At 41.4% G+C, this 18,750-nt stretch overlaps 1 long non-coding RNA gene across 1 annotated transcript in view; it reads left to right on the forward strand.

The window, feature by feature from the left end:
• The first annotated feature begins 2,019 nt into the window (after positions 1 to 2,019).
• The window catches only part of LOC135965072 (uncharacterized), a 51,360-nt gene continuing 34,629 nt past the window's right edge, over positions 2,020 to 18,750 (forward strand). The window contains exons 1-4 of the long non-coding RNA XR_010577907.2: positions 2,020 to 2,219; positions 3,017 to 3,157; positions 7,706 to 7,771; positions 17,173 to 17,251. This is a non-coding gene — a long non-coding RNA (uncharacterized lncRNA). The remainder of the gene's footprint in view (positions 2,220 to 3,016; positions 3,158 to 7,705; positions 7,772 to 17,172; positions 17,252 to 18,750) is intronic.

An 18,750-nucleotide genomic window follows, 5' to 3' on the forward strand; every position in this document is an offset into this window, starting at 1 on the left:
TGTTGGCAGTTTCCTGAACTTCCAGGATTTACAAAGCGGCTGTGAAATTCTCCTGAGGGCTTAGGTGTTAAAAGAAGTTTTGCAATGTACCAGATGGAGAAACCCATGGAAGCTATTTGGGGAAATAACCCCAAAGCAGTCATTTGTCTTTGTTTTTGTAACAGAAAAGTATTGTGATGTACTCAATAAGCCATAGTTCACTTAAGAATTTTTAAAACTCTGTATTCAAGAAAGATGAATCAATTTTCATTCTTTCTTATAATCAAGGTGTAGTTTATTCATTAGGTTGCTTCTGTGATTACGCTGACATTTTTTTCTCAGTAAATAAACAAGTAGATAGAGAAGACAATAATATTGTAAATAGTATTTACTGTCAAAGTTTTGCTGAGTTCTGTGTTATGCCAAAATTGAAAGAAAAGGAGGCTGGGCTTGGCGCGGTGGCTCACGCCTGTAATCCCAGCACTTTGGGAGGCTGAGGCGGGTGGATCACAAGGTCAGGAGATCGAGACCATCCTGGCTAACACAGTGAAACCCTTCTCTACTAAAAATACAAAAAATTAGCCGAGCAAGGTGGCGGGCACATGTGGTCCCAGCTACTCAGGAGGCTGAGGCAGGAGAATGGCATGAACCCGGGAGGTGGAGCTTGCTGTGAGCCTAGATCACGCCACTGCACTCCAGTCTGGGTGACAGAGCAAGACTCTATCTCAAAAAAAAAAACAAAATACAAAATGTGCTCTTAAGATAGATAACTTGATTTTCTCTAACCTCTATAGTCTGGAATATTGTCTCTTTGGCCTTTCTGTAAATGCTATATAGACCAATAATATTCTTAACTTTAATTTTGAATTTCTTCATTCAGGAATTCTAATTCCATGTACCCAACCTAGCTAGTCCTCTCGCCTGATACCCCAGATGATAAATTTAATTAATTAATTAATTAATTAATTTATGCGATGGGAGTCTCCCTCTGTCTCCCAGGCTGGAGTGCAGTGGCTCATTCTCAGGTTACTGCAATCTCCACCTACTGGGTTCAAGTGATTCTCCTGCCTCAGCCTCCTGAGTAGCTGGGAATACAGGCACGCGCCACCACTCCTGGCTAATTTTTTTTTTTGTATTTTTAGTAGAGATGGGGTTTCAGCGTGTTGGTAAGGCTGGTCTCGAGCTCCTGACCTCATGATCTGCCTGCCTTGGCTTCCCAAAGTGCTGGGATTACAGGCGTGAGCCACTGCACCTGGCCTCCCAGATGATAAAGCTTATTGCTTGGTGTATAAAGAAAATGTCGCACATATACACCATGGACTACTATGCAGCCATAAAAAAGAATGAGTTCATGTCTTTTGCAGAGACATGGATGAAGCTGGAAATCATCCAGATCCTACTGCTCCTGCCATGCTGCATCACTGCCACTCACTGCAGTGAGCCCAGCTGTGCACCTGTAGGCTACAGCCTCCAGCATGCAGCAGGTGGCTCTTTCTTTCCCCCTTCCTTTTTTTTTTTTTTTTTTTTTTTTCCTCCAAGATGGATTCTTGCTCTGTTACCTGGGCTAGACTGCAGTGGCGCGATCTTGGCTCACTACAACCTCCGCCTCCTGGGTTTAAGCGATTCTCCTGCTTCAGCCTCCCAAGTAGCTGGGACTACAGGAGCACCACTCCCGGCTAATTTTTGTATGTTTAGCAGAGACGGGGGTTTCACCATCTTGGCCAGGCTGGTCTTAAACTTGACCTCGTGATCCACCGGCCTCGGCCTCCCAAAGTGCTGGGATTACAGGCATGAGTCACCATGCCCAGCCCCTTCCCCACTTCTAAGCTGGGCACACACCAGCAGAACACACAGAAGCAAAAGAGCCTGGAACGGGCTGACTCCCGCTTAGCAGGCTTTATATACCAAGGTTCCTGGACTACATGTTCTGATTGGATGAGAGCAAGCCTTAGGCTAACCAATCAGAACATGATAGGAAAGCCCAATCAGAATAAGCCTAGAGGTTTTCTTTCATCCAATCAGAACATTGGTGGCAACAACAGAGACTGAAGTGCAGCCGGAGCAGTAAGATGGCGGACTAGCAGCTGGCTCGGTACGGTGCTATAGCGGGAGGAGAAGGTGGTTTCCGCTGACGCAAGCTGAAGGCCGGAGCCTGTGGCACAGCGGCTCGCCTCGCTGAGGCTGGTGGCTGCAACAGAGACGGCACAGCTGCTGGAGTGGTAGAAAGGCGGCCACGGTAGGTGCGTATCCTCAACTGTACTGCCCACTGCGTGGGGGCGCTATTCCGGGCATCACTGCCTGCAGCTGGGAGGGGGTTGGGGTGCTATCCAGGGCTGTGGTGCTCGGGGACGGAGGGCGGGTTGGGGCGCTGTTCTAGGCGTCATTTCTTCCGGTATGGGGGCGGTTTGGGGTCGCTATTGGGTGCTCGAGGTGAGGACGGGTTGGGGGCGCTATCGGTGGTTACACTTCCTGGGAGTGTGGGGGTGTTCGGGACACTATCGAGGGCTACACTGCTGGTGGTGGCAAAGGTGGCCGCCACAGCGGTGGCCTCCAAGGAAGGAGCCAGGCTCCAGAATCTAGAGGGAGACCTCCTACTGCTCGTGGATTTAGCCCGGTGGGGGCACAGCGTTTCCATGGGAATCATGAGCATGGCAGGGCCCCGACACCCGTCATGGTTCCCGGGTCTGCGTCCTCTTGCTCTGTGTTGAGACAACCTGGGATCCCTGGACACGGAGTAGCAGGCGTCATGGGGGGACAGGGCCCTGTGGGTGGAGGCGTTAGGAACGGAAACTGGCACTCGGATTGGGCGGGGGGCGCGGGGAGGGGCGGACAGGGCAGGCGGGGTGGTGGTGGCTGGGTGTGAGTTTTGCTGTTCTTGCTCGCCGAGGAGCCGCAGCCCCGGTGGGCCCAACGGCTCCTGTGGATGGGGAGCAGGCCACTGTGGAGTCTCCAGTTAACTGAAACCTGTCACTGCCACCCAGTGGCCACTATGACGAGGTTAGGCTCTAACGTTACCACTCCCTGCATCATGTTCTAGGCTTTTCTGACTTTGTTGGCTCAGCTGCTCCGTGCCAGAAGGAGGAACAACCTGCCACACGCTGGAAAGTGAAGGCTGGAGCCTGGAGCCTGGGACGTGGCGGCTGGCTTCGCTGCGGTGGCTGGTGCTTTGGAGGAGTAGGTAGGAGGGCCGCCGTCTGTGGCCAGGTTGGGGGGCAGGGCTGTGGCTGTGGCCAGGTGGTAAGAGCCTTGTAGGGAGCGCCAGTGCATCGAGGGCGACAGCAGCGGTGGTTGTATTGGCATTGGCCCTAGTGGTGGCAGCAGCCGCAAGTCTGGGGTCCTGGGAAGTGGGAGTAGGAGCGCTGCGGAGCCACCTGGCCTGGCATGGGTAGGAAGCTGTGGGTGCTGTGCCGTGGGCCTCGGTGGTAGCAGTGGAGGTGCCGTCAGGGCAAGGAGGAGTCCTCCCCCTTCTTCTGTAGAATCTGGAGGGTCCCTTCCTTCTGCTGGCACCTGAGCCAGACGTGAATGGAGCATTATCTCAGTCTTAACAAAATTTAGGGGGTGATTGTGTATCTTTTTGCTTGTTTTTTGTTGTTGTTGTTGTAAAAAAGTCTTGAACTTTTTCAGTTTTCATGAATCAAGGAGGGGAAAAAAGGTATCATAATAGGCCTTCTGGTTCTCTCACCTGTTCTTTTTCCTTTCTTCCAGTCTGTTTTATTCTCATCATCATCATCTCGTTCCTCTTTACTTGCTTATGCTGCTGGTTCTATTTCTTGTTTCTATTCTTGTTTCTCCTTCACCTCCTCCTGCTTTTGTTTGCTTTTTCCCAAACCAAAACTGAGTTAAAAATAAACTACTTGTCAGTGTGTTGTACTTTAAAAATAATTGGTCCATTACTATGTCTTAGAGATTTATATAATTATTTAGTTACTTGAATAGCTATGCTTTCCTGTTCCTGTTAACGCATTGTAGGTAGTTATACAAGTAATTAAAAAAAAAAATGAAGCATCAAATAAAATACTGGTAGGAAACAGCCATTTCATACCTCTTTTATATTAGTCTGGAGATATGCAAGAGGCATGGGGTAATAAGTTCCAATTTAGGAGGTCATTAAGTAAACTATATTCCCTTCATGTTATTTCTCTGCCACTGTTTTCAAGATTATTATCTGCATGAGCAAACCTGGTTTGTCACCACATCTTTACAATAGGAAAAGGAAGGGGAGATCATGTGAATAATGTTTTAAGGCCAGGATTCACAACCAAAAGCAAGGCTTTATTAACTTTTGCCTTTAAGAACCTGCAGTACTGAGCCCTCTTTCCTAGTATTACAACCTTTAGTATGAACCCTTTTTTCAGTGATTGCTCTAGAAGTTTATGCATTTTATTGAATACTTTAAAGAAACAAATGTATATTGTATCATTTTTCAAGCCCACAGAGATGGATTAAGGCTTATAATTTTGACACTTTTAAAATTATTTTTAAGGTTATGGCATGTAAAATACTGTTGCTATATGTAAGAATATGCATAAGTACCACCAGATAGCTTATTTTGAAGAGACAGTGTCTAAATTTTTGTCCAGAGTAGATTGGTTGCAGTTTCTTAGGTGTGTTTCTCAGTACATTGCCTCAGTGTTTTAAAGCATGTAGAAATTTGGATTGTTTACTCTCATATGGTCGTTTGTTTATAGGTGGTTTAATATTTCTAGGGACTAAAGACATCACAGCCTCCTTTAAGATTCAGTACTATTAATAAGATTTGTTATATATAGGGTTAGAATCCAACAAACTCAAGAGGAAAATTGTTAAATTATATAGCTGTAGAGCAGGACATAAAACCTAGGTTCTAAGCTCTAAGGGAGCTACCAAACAAGTGCGTCAGTGACTGAGCATAGCATAGAGTGGGCAGAATTACAGGATGGTTAAGAGAGTGAGCTGTGCAGCCTAACTCTATGTAAACATGACTTTTTTTTTTTTTTTTTTTAAAACAGATTCTCACTCTGTCGCCCAAGCTGGAGTGCAGTGGTACAATCTGGGCTTACTGCAACCTCCGCCTTTCAGGTTGAAGGGATTCTTTTGCCTCAGCCTTCCGAGTAGCTGAGACTACATAAGTGCATGCCACTACACCTAGCTAATTTTTGTATTTTTTGGTAGAGATGGGGTATCACTCTGTTGGCCAGGTCTGTCTCGAACTCCAGACCTCAAGTGATCTGCCTGTCTTGGCCTCCCAAAGTGCTGGAATTGCAGGCATAAGTCACTGCCTCTAGCCTGGGGAGGGAGGGTTACTGTTGAAGTATTATCTTTGTATCCTAAAACATGCCCTTTTGAAAGCGATGACGTTGATAAAAATCTTCTACTGAAGTCTTTGCAAGGTATCATCTTTTTACCTCCATTTTCCTACGTAGTGTTTGTATTTAATGTTTTCTTGTATTCCACAGACTGTGTTTTAGTATTTATAACTATAGTATTATGTATTACTTTTCTACATTGAAAAGGAAAAATTGTATTGACCTTGTCTTAACATATAAATGAACTTGACAAGCAAACATTTTTCAAATCAGTTTTCCCTTTCACTAATCTCAAAGTGGGTACAAGACACACTTTCCCATTTAAGGTAAAGGTACACGTTTATACCTTATCTCAGAATAGTCAGAAGTCGGGTTCTTATTGTGTGGTTAGTAATGCAAATATTAGTAAGTTCATGTACTTAGTATTTAGAAGAATTCTGAAATAGCACTTGTTAATTTGTAACTTTTATGCATTTATTACTTTTTTGTAATTTTTTATAGTGTTCCCAAACTTGACACTCATAGGCTATTAGTAGTAAGTTTTACTTCTCTCTCTTCTGGCCTTGAGTACATAAGATGTATTTTCCTTATGTTTAGCATATAATATAAATTTAATTGTTCAGATTTTAAACAAAAAGGACCTATAGAATTATTGCTTACATTGACACCGGCCCAGTTGTCCCATGGATAGGGTTTTGTTTGGATCAACGTAAGAGTTGACCCTGCTGTTAAACCTTGAAACTTGTATCTGTTTTATCTGAGTTCTCTCCTCAAAAAAAGACCTTCAGTAAGTATCAAATAACTGAAAAATATCAGATCTCAGCACCAGCTGCCTCCTGCCCCTCTCTAATTTCTGTTCTCTTACACATTATTACATTTCTTTCCTGACCCTAGTTTTAGTCAGTCAGGGAGATAAATTTGAGACTGAGCCCCTATCTCCTGGGCTGCAGCACCAGGTTAAAGCTTTCTTGCTTGGTAATACTTGTCACCTCAATGACTAGTTACTGTCTGGTGAGCAGCAGGACCTGGACCAAACCCTTGGTGTTCAGGTAGTAACATGAACAACGATCTTAACTGTCATTCTTTACTGAAATTTTACTTTTTAATTACCGGCCTCTTCTTTATTATCTATCATTCCTTTGACCTCATATCTCATTTTTCTTTGACTTTACAGTCAAAGAACTTAATGCTTCCTAAATCCAAATATTAAAGTTAAAAAAAGAGAAAGGAAATGTGTGCAGAGAAAGTGTGTTTTAGAAGTTAATTAAAGATGGATTCACAGATGTTTGTAGATTTACCTAGAGTTTTGAATTCAGGTGAGTTTTCACAATATGCAGTAAGTTGAAAAGAATCCCAAGATAATTGTGACATAATAAAGCTAGGTATTGAAAACCAAAAAGATTTCACCTCAGTATGGCACTTTTAATTCAAGAACAGTAACCACCAAATGAGTTTTTCAGACTAATCATTACTCTTTAAAAATTAAGAGAAAATGTATGTATAACTTTTATTTTAGTTTTAGTACAGCTTCTGACTTTATTTATCAATAGATAGGACAAAATAGATGAGCATCTGCTTCCCTTCCCCCTAAGCAATGTATTCTTCCGAAATGTAATACATTTTTATTTATACTTGAAGGCAGTGTTTTTCAATCTTTTCCATGTTAGTAGCTCAGATCTTTAAGGACAGTGGATGTATACTAGGGGCAACCTGTGGTCTTAATCCTTACTGGAGCTCTGATAATCTTAGATTCTTTCTTTCCTATTTGTGAATAAACTTCTGCTCCAGTAGGATAAACCTGTTTACCATGTGACTGCCTAACTGATCTGTTGCTTTATGTCCCAGTTTTTAGAAGCAAGCAGATTATATTACCCGGATTAAAATGTTTTCTTGATACTGAAGATAGGATCTTAAATTTTTACTTATGAGTTACTTTAAGTACAACTTTGATTAAATTATGGGGATCGAGTTTCCATAGCTTTCACCATAGTGAAAATGGAAAGCAGGAAGCATTCTACAGCAAACCCTGAACTTATTTATAGAAAGTTAATTAAGTGTCTGAGCAAAGCAAGCATTCACACTTCGGGGTGTGTGTGTGTGTGTGTATGTGTGAGTGAGACAGATGAGCATGGTACTTGAAGCATAATTGTGCTTCTTCAGGTTGCAATATCCAGTAATTTTATCATACAGTTACAGTAACTAATGTTAAATCCACAAACCTACTTTGGTCTACTCTGTATTTGTATTCTAAAATAATATTTTTTAGCTTCCAAATAGAAGTGTTATAATTTTTTTGAATTAGAAAGTATTTTTTCCATTGAGTTAAAAAATCATTTTTCATGTTTATTATATCTTAAAAATGATTGCATTGTTATCTAGATTCTCTTTTGTCTTTCACTGTGAGTTTTTATTGGTTTATTATATGTTTATTTTCTTTTTAGGAAGCCATCATTCTTCAGAAGGCAATGACGGAACAGTACCAGCAGCAACTGAAGGACCAGCAGAAGGTTAAAAGAGATTTTATGTGTTACTGTATTTGTTGTATTTTTATTTTTTATTTTTTTCCTCGAAATGGAGTCTTGTTCCATCACCAGGCTGGAGTGCAGTGGCATGATCTCAGCTCACTGCAACCTCCGACTCCCTGGTTCAAGGGATTCTTCTGCCTCAGCCTCCTGAGTAGCTGGGATTACAGGCACGCACCACCACACCCAGCTAATTTTTGTATTTTTAGTAGAGACAGGGTTTCACCGTGTTGGCCAGGATGGTCTCGATCTCCTGACCTTGTGATTTCGCCTGCCTTGGCCTCACAAAGTGCTGGGATTACAGGCGTGAGCCACCATGCCTGGCCTGTTGTATGTCTATTCTCTTTTACAGATTATATTATTCTTAAAACACCTGTCTTGGAAATAAAAGATGATTCTTTTTGGTATGCTTTCCTAGGCAACAAGTTGTTTTAAGTTATAAGAGTTAATATACGTCTTTACTATATTGATCAATAAAGCCTATGAGGATGAAAACTAAGTGGTAACTGAAGGTCTTCATGATGCAAATACTATTTTTCTGATCATAGTTTTTATTATAAATTGTAACTTCCTAAGTATGTATGCTTCATTACTTGTTGATGTCTAAATCTGGCCTAGTAGTCAGTGCACATGGTAACAGATGGTAACGCTAGGTGACAACCTTTAATAATAGAAAAATAGAACATTCTCTTTAATGCAGATTTATTGACATTTTTAGGTATAACAGTTTCCTGCTGACAGCTTTTCAAGTGCTTGTCCATCTTCTCTGTAATACTGGGGCTTTAGTTAAGGGATACTCGAGTGTTGTCAGTAAATTAGTTTATGTACATAGATGTGTTTTTACAGTTCCTCTTCCTGCATTCAGTGTTTAGCTTTTCAGTTATGCTTCCAATTAAGTGTATTTAATTATTTAATCTCTGAAAGTAGAATTAATTCAACTAAATTAAAGGGGCAAATTTTTAATAAGCATTTAATTCGTATGCTGTTTACAGAAAAACTATCTGGGTTTTAAAAAGTTGCTTTAGATTTGCCATCTTAGTACGTCCTTATGTGGTGTACTGTTTTGGTGTTTTATTTTTATTTTTTGATAAAATATACATAATACAAAATAACACTTAACCATTTTTAAGGGCACACAGGTCCCTGGTGTTTTAAGCACATCCGCATTGTTAGCCATCACCACTCTCCATCTCCAGAGCTTTGTCATCATTCTAAACTGCAGCTCTGTACCCCATAAGCAATAGCTCCCCATTGAACCCTCCTCCTGGCCCCTGGCAATTACTATTCTATTTTCTGTTTATGAATTTGTTTATTCTAAATACCTTATATAAGTGGACTTGTACAATATTTGTCCTTTTGTGTCTGGCTTATTTCACTTAGCATAATGCTGTCAAGGCTCGTAACACTATCAGAATTTCCTTTTTTAAGAAAAAAATTTTATTTGTAGAAGTGAGGTCTTGCCGTGTTGCCCAGGCTGGTCTCAAAATTCTGTGCTTAAGCGACCAGCCCGCCTTGACCTCCCAAAGTGCTAGGATTACAGGTGTAAGCTGCTGAACCTGGTGAGTTTTTTTTTTTTTAAATGCCTGAATAATATTCTGCGTATGTGTATATTACATATTCTTTATCTATTCACCTACTGATGGGCATAGGGCTGGTTCTACCTTTTGGCCACTGTGAATAATGCTGCTATTAAACGGGTGTACAAATACCTGTTTGAGTCCCTGCTCTTAGTTCTTTTGGGTATAGAGCTTAAAGGGTGTTGCTGGATCATGTAATTCTATGCTTAATATGTTAACTACCAAACCGTTTTCCACAGTGGGCTGTAACATTTTACATTCCAAAAAGCAATCCATAAAGGTTCCAATTTATCTCTATTATTGTTAACAGTTAATATTTTCTGTTTATGTATTGCATTTTTATAGTGTTTGAAATTCATCTGAGGGTTTTCCTGATACCAAAATATTAGAAAATGTTTTTTAAAAAAATGCCTTGTTGTAAAGACTTTTACATGTTACTTGATGCCCTGTGATCTATTTTCTCAGTAAGAAGAGGAACTTCTCTTCACCCAGCCTCATTCCACTGCACCCACTCTTTTCTGTGTTGGGTTATGCGGGGGAGAAAGGGAGCTTTGTACCACTGTCCTGTGTTGTGGTAGCCCATCACTGAGTTGTAAAGCACCTTGCCTCCTCTTTTACTTGGGAGAAATGCATTGATGCTAGGTGCCATATGGATTTATTTTTGGAGTGATATTTTTCTAACTTTATGGAATTAATACTAGATAGAAAGTTAGCAGATGGATTCTGTATCTGATGAGAGTTTTGGGTAACTTGAATACCTAGTTTCTGAGCCTTATTTTTCCTCTGATGCAAGACCACTGTAAATTAGCCAGCCGGTGAAAAACTCTTACCGCTCTGGATATGGGTTTAGGACCCTGGATTTCTACTACTCATTTTTTTACTACTTGCGCAGGGATCATGGCCCAAGTTGCAGTGTCCCCCCTGCCTGTTGAAGATGAGTTCTCAGAGAGCAGGATGGCTGTGACATTCCTGATGTCAGCTCTCGAGTCCATGATGAGACTTTTTGTTCTAACATTCCATATTTGAGTAGGACTGGGCTGTAGATAAGGTTGATTTGTTTTTTGTAGAACATAATTTTATGTTTTTTTTTTTTTTAATAATGAGTAGTTCTTTCTCTTGAATAGTAGCTGTGGTCAAACACTTCCAACCAAATGTGCATGTGGAGATTCTACACCAGTTTTCGGACAATCTGGATACCAACTGGGTATCCCCCAATTGCATTCTGACACTACCTGGAGTTAGTGCCGACCCTTCAGGATAGAGGCTCAGTCCCACAAGACTACCTTCACTTCACATGCCAATTGCAAGTCCTAGGTTGTTAGATGTACTTTTGACCAATCAGTTAGAAACCAGGATCTCATGGCCCCCTTCTTCGGTTGAATCATTTGCTAGAACAGCTTGCAGAACTCAGAAAAACAGGTTATTTTCTTTTTTTTCTGAGATACAGGGTCTTACTGTGTTGCCAGGCTGCAATTCAGCCGTGTGATCAAAGCTCATTGTAGCCTTGAACTCCTGGACTCGTGATCCTCCTGCCCCAGCCTCCCAATGAGAGTACAGGCCTGCACCACCATATCTGGCTATGTTCTTTTATGTTTTGTAGAGATGGCGTCTTGTTATGTTGCCCAGGCTGGTCCCAAATTTCTGGGCTCACATGATCCTCCCATCTCAACCTCCCAAAGTGCTAGGATTATGGGCGTGAGCCACTGGATCTCACCAATTTACTTTCTATTACTTGTTCATTGTAAAGGATATATTTCAGAAACAGCCAATGAAAGAGATGTACACATGCTGGGCTTCTGCCTGTATTCTCAGCACTTTGGGAGACCGAAGCAGGAGCATCGCTTAAGCTCAAGAGTTTAAGACCAGGCTGGGCAACACTGAAACCCCATCTCTACAAATTTTTTTTTTCTAAAATAGCCTGGTGCGGTGACATGTGCCTACACTTGTAGTTACTCAGGAGGTTGAGGTGAAAGGATGGCTTGAACTAGGGAGGCATACTGGTTGCAGTGATCCACGATTGTGCCACTCTAACCTGGGAGACAGAGCCAGACCCTGTCTCAAAAAAAAAAAAAAAAAAAAAAAGGGAAATAGATGCACAGGGCAGGGTATGTGGGAAGGGGCACAGAGCTTCCATGCCCTCTATTGGGCATGTTACCTCTTAGTATCCCCTTTGTGTTCAGCAACCCAGACATTCTCCAAACCCTGTTGTTTAGGGTGTTTATGAAGGCCTCATTATGCAGGCATGATTGATGAAATCAGTTGACTGTTGCTGATTAAGTCAATCTTCAGCCACTGTTTCTTTCTGGAGCTCAGTAGGTGAGGCTGACAGTTCCAAGCCTCTAATCACATGGTTTGCTCTTCTGGCAACCAGCCCTCCTCCTGAAGCTGTCTAGGAGCTTTCAGTCACCCAGTCATCTCAGTAACATCATCAAATGCATTCTTACTATGGTGGAGATCCCAAAGGTCTTAGAGGTTCTTGTGTTAGAAACCTGGGACTAAGACCAAATATTGAAACAGAAGATGCTCCTATCACCTTTATCACCGAGAAGTTTATGAGAACTTTAGAAGCTCTGTGCCGGGATAAGGGCAGAAACCAAATGTGTATTTCTTTTCTTTTTCTTTTTGGACAGAGTGTCTCTCTCTCACCCATACTGGAGTGTAATGATGCAGTCATATCTATCTGCAGCCTCAACCACCTGGGCTCAAACAATTCTTCCGCCTCAGCCTTTGAAGTATTTGGGACTACAGGTGCACACCATCCTTGCTCAGCTAATTTTTGTATTTTTTTGTAGAGATGGGATCTTGTTACGTTGCCAAGGCTGGTCTCGACCTCCTGGGCTAAAGCGACCCTTTCACCTCAGCCTCTCAAGTAGCTGAAAATACGGATGCATACCACCATGCCCAGCTAATTTTTTCTTTTCTTATTTCTTTTTGGTTTTGTTGTTTAGTTGGGGATCTTGCTATGTTTCCCAGGTTGGTCTTGAACTCCTGGCCTCAAGCCTTTCCCCGCTTTGACCTCCTAAACTGTTGGAATTATGGGTGTGAGCCACGACTACTGTGTCTAGCAGTTACAAGGGTTTTTATAAGAGAAAGAGGGAGGTAAGAGAGTCAGAATTGGAGGAGATGTGATGATGGAAGCAGAGGTCAGAGAAGGAGATTTGAATATGCTTCGCTTCTGGCTTTGAAGATGCAGTTAGGGGCCATGAGCCAATTGAATGGGGGTGGCTTTTAGAAGCTGGGAAAGGCAAGGGAACACATCCTCTCTGGAGCCTCCAGAAGGAATGCAGTCCTGCTGACACCTTGGCTTTAGCCTTAATTGACCTATTTTGGACTTCTGGCTCCCAGAACTGTTAGGTGGTAGATTTGTGGTGTATTAAGGCACTCAATGTAGGGCAGTTTGTAACAGCTGCAAGAAGAAATGAACATGAACCCAGGGGTGGTGGCCCACACCTATAATTCCAGGTATTTAGGAAGCTGAGGCAGGAGGATTGCTTTGGCCCAGGAGTTCAAGACAAGCCTGGGTAGCATAGTGATGCCGTATATATATTTTTTAAAAATTAGCAGGTGTGGTGGCATGCACCTGTAGTCTTAGCTATTAGAGAGGCTGAGGCAGGACGATTGCTTCACCTATGAGTTCGAGGTCTCAGTTGTGATCATGCCATGGCACACCAGCCTGAGTGACACAGCGAGATTTTGTGGGAACAAAAAAAAGGAGTGAGCATGGCAGGAATGGGTACAGATGGCAATATTAAATAGAGTGGCCAGGGTCGCCCTAAGTGAAAATTGAGCAAAGACTTGAAGTGGGGGAAGCAGCTGGCCAAGGTGCTGAGGTAGGAACATTGTAGGCAGAAACAACAGGATAAAGTTGCTAGAAGGGAACTCCGTGATGTGTCTGAAGCTCAGGAAAGAGACCAGTGGGGCCGGGTGGGGGGAGTGGAAGGGGAAGAGAAGTAGGGGAGGAGGCCAGGGAGTTGTTGGGCTTAGATCAGTAAAGATTGTGTAAGCCCTGGGAGGCTATTGCTGGGGCTTTGACTTTTACTCTGACTGGGATGGGAACTGCGGGAGGTTCTGAGCAGAGAGGCAACGTGATCTTTCTTCTGATTTAAAAACATCCCTTGGCTGCTGAGTTGAGAAAGATTGTGGGGAGATTTGGGTAGAAACAGGAGTCCTGAATGTGGCAACATCCAGGCAGGAGATAACGTGTTTCTGACCAGGGTCATGGCAATGGTGAGAGATGGTTGAATTTTTTTTTTTTTTTTTTTGAGACAGAGTCTCTTTCTGTTGCCCAGGCTGGAGTACAGTGGCGTGATCTCAGCTTACTGCAACCTATGCCTCCCAGGTTCAAGCGATTCTCCCGCCTCAGCCTCCCAAGTAGCTGGGAGTACAGACGCCTGCTAGCCCACCTGGCTAATTTTTGCATTTTTAGTAGAGATGGGGTTTCACCATATTGATCAGGCTGGTCTTGAATTCCTGACCTTGTGATCCGCCCGCCTCAGCCTCTGAAAGTGCTGGGATTATAGGTGTGAGCCACCGCGCCCGGTCCTGAGAGATGGTTGATTCTTGTTGAAATACTAAGTAATAATAATAAGAATAATAAAAAACAGTACTGGCTTTCGCAATTATATGAAGTAAGGGATGATAGATTAAAGAAACCTCAAGTCAGGCCGGTGCAGTGGCTTATGCCTGTAGTGTCAGCACTTTGGGAGGCAGAGATAGGAGAATTGTTTTAAGTCCGGGAGTTTGAGACCACCCTTGGCAACATAGCAAGATTTCTCTACACAAATAAAAATTAATAACATGTAATTATCCAGGCATGGTGGTGTGTGTCTGTAGAATCAGTTACTGCAGTTGTCGAGGTGGGCAGATCTCTTGAGGGTGGGAGTTTTGAAACCAGCTTGGGCAACATAGCAAGGTCTCTCTCTCCACCAAAAAAAAAAAAAAAAAAAAAAAAAATAGCTGGGAGTTGTGATGCTCACTTGTAGTCCTAGCTATGGTGAGACTGAGGCAGGAGGATCCCCTGAGACTAGGTGATCAAGGCTGCAGTTAGCTATGAGTGCAGGACTGCATTCCAGCCAGAGTGACAGAGTGAAACTCTGTCTCAAAATGCAAAGTAAAAAATCTAAAGTCGGACCAGTTCCTTTTTGACTATGCAGCCTTTTCAACCCCATAGCTGCGTGACTGGGTTTGTGTTGCTGGAGATGAGGAGACCTGTGCACAGTTGTTGCCTGTCTAATCAGTTTATTTTTAAATATATTAGTGAAATTTATTTCATACTTTATGTCCTCATATTGTGTGGTTTTTTGAATTCTCCTTTGAATAGCTTGTAACTAACTATTCAAACATCTTATTGATTCCATAATTCTTTTCTAACTCGCTTCTTAAAAATCAGAATTGATACTAGACTACCTACTCAGTTTTTATTAATGAGGAGATGGAGTTGTTTGCACACTTTACCTAAGATTAGTGTCATATTAGCCAAATCAAATCAATACTTGAGCAAATGCAAAATTAGAGCTTCTTCAGCATGGAACTCTCTCATGATTCTTGAAGATGCCATTTCCTTTTTTAGTCTTTAGTAAAGAGCTGCTATCATTTCAGACCCCTTACTATTTAGGCACTTAGGAATTTTTTACTGGAATTCATGTAAAGAAAGACCATGGGCGTTTCTAATGAATTTAACATTCATCATTTAACTTCATGACTCATCCCTAGGGCTGTAGTTTTACTAATGAATTTTTCAGATACTACTCAGCTAGCAACTGAGCCTAACCAGGAACACACCCTCAACCATTTAGTGGTCTTTTTTTTTTTTCCTTCTTTATTCCTCCTGAAAGTCGATTACTCTCAGAAGGTGGTGAAAACTTGCATGTCTTTTGTTTTTTTTCCTAGAGACAAGCTCTTGCTCTCTCACTCAGGCTGCAGTGCAGTGGCTTGATCATGCCTCACTGCAGCTGGAAACCCTTGGGCTCAAACAATCCCCCAACCTCAGCCTCCCAAATAGCTGGGACTACAGATGTTTGCCCCTATGCCCAGCTAATTTCTTTGTTTTTTATTGTTGAGATGGGATCTTGCTATGCTGCCGAGGATGGTGTCAAACTCCTGGCCTCAAGTGATCTCTCTGCCTCAGCTTCCCAAAGTGCTGGAACTGTATACAGGCCTGAGCCACCTGTGTTCAACCCCCATTTTCTTTTTTTTTTTTTTTTTTTTTTTTTTGAGATGGAGTCTAGCTCAGTTGCCCAGGCTGGTGTGCAGTGGTGCCATCTCGGCTCACTGCAACCTCCACCTCCCTGTTTTAAGCAATTCCCCTGCCTGTTAATATGAAGGCCGCCATGGCTGATGCCAACCAGTTCTGTCCCTGTATGTCCAAGCACCAGACTTCCTTACTGACCCTTTGCAATTTCAGACCCTCCATCAGCCTCCTGTATCCTGCTGGAGATTTTGGAGCGTCTCAGCATCTCTGGGGCTGCTCGCATGCATCAGGGAGGGAAAGGCAACAAAGCCCACACAGACCCTTGCAAGCATCTCAGGATCTCCCAGTGGGATCCTCTTTTCCCCAGCTCATTCCTTAAAATTCTGCTGACTCCCCTACTTCTTCCTCCAGCTCAGCTCTTACCTGGAGTTGCCCCAAAGGTGACCACAGGGGAATTTTCACAAGGGACTTCCCCAGACTGTTCTGAGATAAAGGGGGTTAGGATTACAAAGAAGTAAACTCTAAACCCTGGTATCATGATCCCAAAGCATTTCTTAAGGGATGTACCCACAGTGGGCGCTGCAGCTCATCTTATTGGGAGAAAAGGAGACCACGGATGCTTTTTCTAGATATGTCTGCAGTGAGGGGTCTGGTTATGCAGTTTATAGTAGAGCTTAAGGAATCTGTTCCAGGACCAGGGATACTTTCTTTTAAGTGTTTCGAATTACAACCTAAACACAACACCTTTACTGATGTCTGAATGGTCAGGGCCCTGGCTTGGGTTCAGGTCTGCAGGGGAAAGCATGCAGGTGTCCAGGCCACGGAATAACAGAGCAGTCAAGTGTCTGTGTATTCTTGGTCAGAACATACGGAAAATGTGAAGAAACTGCGGAATCCTACTCTATCCTTTCTAGTAAGAATTGATATTAGGAAGTACAAGTCATTTGATTATGTTTTTCTTTTTAAAAAATTGTTTTGTGCAATTTGATTTTCTGTACATATATATTGATTTAAAGGAGTGAGAGACTTTCTAATTTCTAAAAAAATACACTTGGAAATTTGAGGGGATTACATTGAATCTGTAAATCAATTTATAGGGTATTGTTATCCGAAGAATATTAAGTATTTTTAAAATTATTGTAGGTATACATAAGTATGGGTTACATGGGATGTTTTGATACAGGCATACAGTGCATAATAATCACTCACATCCTGGAGGGTAGGGTATCCATCCCCTCAAACATGTGTCCTTTGTCTTAGAAACAGACCATCCTTGAACATAAGATGACTTCCAGTTATTTTTCAGTTTATCTTTGATTTCTTTCAGCATTACAAATTGTGTAAAATTCCTGTACCTCTCTTAAATTTTTTCTCTTAATGTTTTTTATTGATACCATTATAAATGGAATTGTTTATTTTATTTTTAATTGTTGGTTGCTTTTATATAAACCATAATCTACTTTGGCATGCCAGTTTTCTGTCTTGTAACATGGATAAATTTGTGTATTAATTCTACTCATATTTTAGTGAATCCCTTTTTTTACAGAAAATTATTTCATTTGCAATAATGACAGTTCTATTTTTATTTTAAATCTGGACAATTTTTTTTTCTGTTGTAGAATTTCCCTGGCTAATACCTTCAGTACACTGCTGAGTAGAGTGGTTAAAGTGGAAATTCTTGCCTTCTCAAACTTTCAGGTAAAGAAGCACAAGTCTGTCACCGTTAAGTATGATGTTAGTTATAGGTTTTTCATAGATACCTCTTAGTGGGTCTCAAAATCTTATTCTATCAGTAGTTTGCTGGGGGTTTTGTCAGGAATGGATGCTTGATTTTTGTAACTTTCTCTGTGCCTATTTACAGAATCATTTTTTGTTCTTTACTAGTATTGGGCATTATCTTGATTGAATTTTAGATATTAAGTCACAACTGCATTTGCAAAACAATCACATTTGGTCTTGGTGTATATTCACATTTTATGTGCCTGGATTTAGCTTGCCTATGTTTTCTGAGGATGTATGTGTCTATATGAATATGGCATATTTGCCCACAGTCCTATTATACTTGTGTCTGGCCTTAGTATTACAGTAATACTGGGCTCTAGAATTAATTGGAAAGTGTTTCCTCTTCTTCATTTTTTGGAAGTATTTTCTGCTGAAGAATTAGCATGAATTATTTATTGAATATTGGTAGAATGTTTTACATAGGTTATTTTGCTCTGGACTTTTCTTTGTGAAAGTATTTTAAATTAATATTTCTGCTTTACTTGAGTGACAATTCATAATACATAAATGTATATTTTATATTATACTTTTCAGTTTACTTTTATAATTTGTACATCCAAGATATTGATTTCTCGACTGGGTGCAGTGGCTCACACCTGTAATCCCAGCACTTTGGGAGGCTGAGGCGGGTGGATCACAAGGTCAGGAGATCGGGACCATCTTGGCTAACACGGTGAAACCCTGCCTCTACTAAAAATACAAAACATTAGCCAGGTGCAGTGGCAGGCACCTGTAGTCCCAGCTACAGGTGAGGTTGGGAGGCTGAGGCTGGAGAATGGCCTGAACCTGGAATGTGGAGATTGCAGTGAGCCCAGATCGCGCCACTGCACTCCAGCCTGTGTGACAGAGCGAGACTGTCTCAAAAAAAAAAAAAAAAAAAAAAAAATTATTTTCTAATTTGTAATATTCTATGAGTAATAGATTTTCTAGGCTGTTAACATGAAAAAATCAGAAATAATATAGAGTGAGGCTTCAGCCCAATCAATGAATGACCCAAAGTCTATTGTAGAATGGATCATTGAAATACAATTTTATCCTTAATGTTTACATTTATTGTGGAGGAAAATAAGGTAGTGATTCTAAAGGAAATTAGTAAAAATACCATTTAACTTTGGATTTTCTCAAGAGGGCAGACAAAGTAGACTTTCTAATTTTTATTGATAATTATATAAGACATAAACAGTTTTTAATTAGAACAAACAATATGCCATTTGAAGAATAATATGAAGATGATAGTTTGATTAATAATTTTGATTAGTATTTGCTTACTATATACAAATATGTTGGGCAAGATTGTAAGCCATTAAACACACACACATATATATATAGACGTATATAATTGTTTGAAATAAGGAAACCACAGACTCATGACCAGTGAAAAACTGACATATTTTCAACCTTAGTAACTTTAAAAC

Source organism: Macaca fascicularis, chromosome 9 (genome assembly GCF_037993035.2).
Source record: "Macaca fascicularis isolate 582-1 chromosome 9, T2T-MFA8v1.1".
NCBI classification, from domain to species: Eukaryota; Metazoa; Chordata; class Mammalia; order Primates; family Cercopithecidae; genus Macaca; species Macaca fascicularis.